Source organism: Myotis lucifugus, unplaced genomic scaffold, assembly GCF_000147115.1.
Source record: "Myotis lucifugus unplaced genomic scaffold, Myoluc2.0 scaffold_1797, whole genome shotgun sequence".
In the NCBI taxonomy this organism is placed as follows: Eukaryota; Metazoa; Chordata; class Mammalia; order Chiroptera; family Vespertilionidae; genus Myotis; species Myotis lucifugus.
The window spans coordinates 36,960-38,079 of NW_005872845.1; positions in this window are offsets into that span (position 1 = coordinate 36,960).

Here is a 1,120-nt window from a genome sequence, read left to right on the forward strand (position 1 = left end):
TCTGCAGTAGTACTATAAAGCAATAAACACAGGGTTTTCAAATCAGAGAGGAGCACATGTTTCATGTTATCATGTTGTTAAAGATGTGGTCTAAGTGCATGTCACACATGGTGGTTGATGGGATGATATTTAGATGACTACATATACTTTCCTGTGTATTAAACATTTTCATTAGCACTTTTTAAAAAAATATATATTTTATTGATTTTTTTATAGAGAGGAAGGGAGAGGGATAGAGAGTTAGAAACATTGATGAGAGAGAAACATCGATCAGCTGCCTCTTGCACACCCCTTACTGGGGATGTGCCCGCAACCAAGGTACATGCCCTTGACCCGAACCGAACCTGGGACCCTTCAGTCCGCAGGCCAACACTCTATCCACTGAGCCAAACCAGTTAGGGCTCAGTGTGTTCTTCACAGAACGCCTGCTGGACTCCGGTTCCCTTTCTGCTTGACAATTGCCCTCCTCTCTGCTTCCTCCAAGGTTTATGCCTTAAACCCCGCCCACCTCCTTCTGTCCTCATCCTGACTTACTGCTCCTTATCCGGCCCAGCCTCTCCACCTCAGTGTAGCGCCCAGGACTGTGTCCAGGTTATTCCGAGCTCCCTGTGTCTCGGTTCTCAACTTCTAAAAAACTACTCTCTTCAGGTGAGGTGGGTCAATTGCAAAATGGGAGGACACTTTTGGACTACGGAACTAAAATACCGAGTTTTGTGCGTGGTTTATTTATTTATTTTTTAAAATATATTTTGATTTCTTTTCTTCAGAGAGGAAGGGAGAGGGATAGAGAGCTAGAAACATCGATCAGCTGCCTCCTGCACAACTCCCACTGGGGATGTGCCTGCAACCAAGGTATATGCCCTTGACCGGAATCGAACCTGGGACCTTTCAGTCCGCAGGCCAACGCTCCATCCACTGAGCCAAACCGGTTAGGGCTGTGTGTGGTTTTTAAAATTGTTAAGACAACAAGTGTCAAATACTTTACAATTTGACAAATAGATCTCTGATTTTAAAAACTCAATGTACAGTTTTTTAAAAAGTAAAGCTAAAAGTTGTTTAGAAAAAGCAAATTAATGCAAAATGGATAAGATTTAAACATTCTCAGAGTCAAATTAAAATA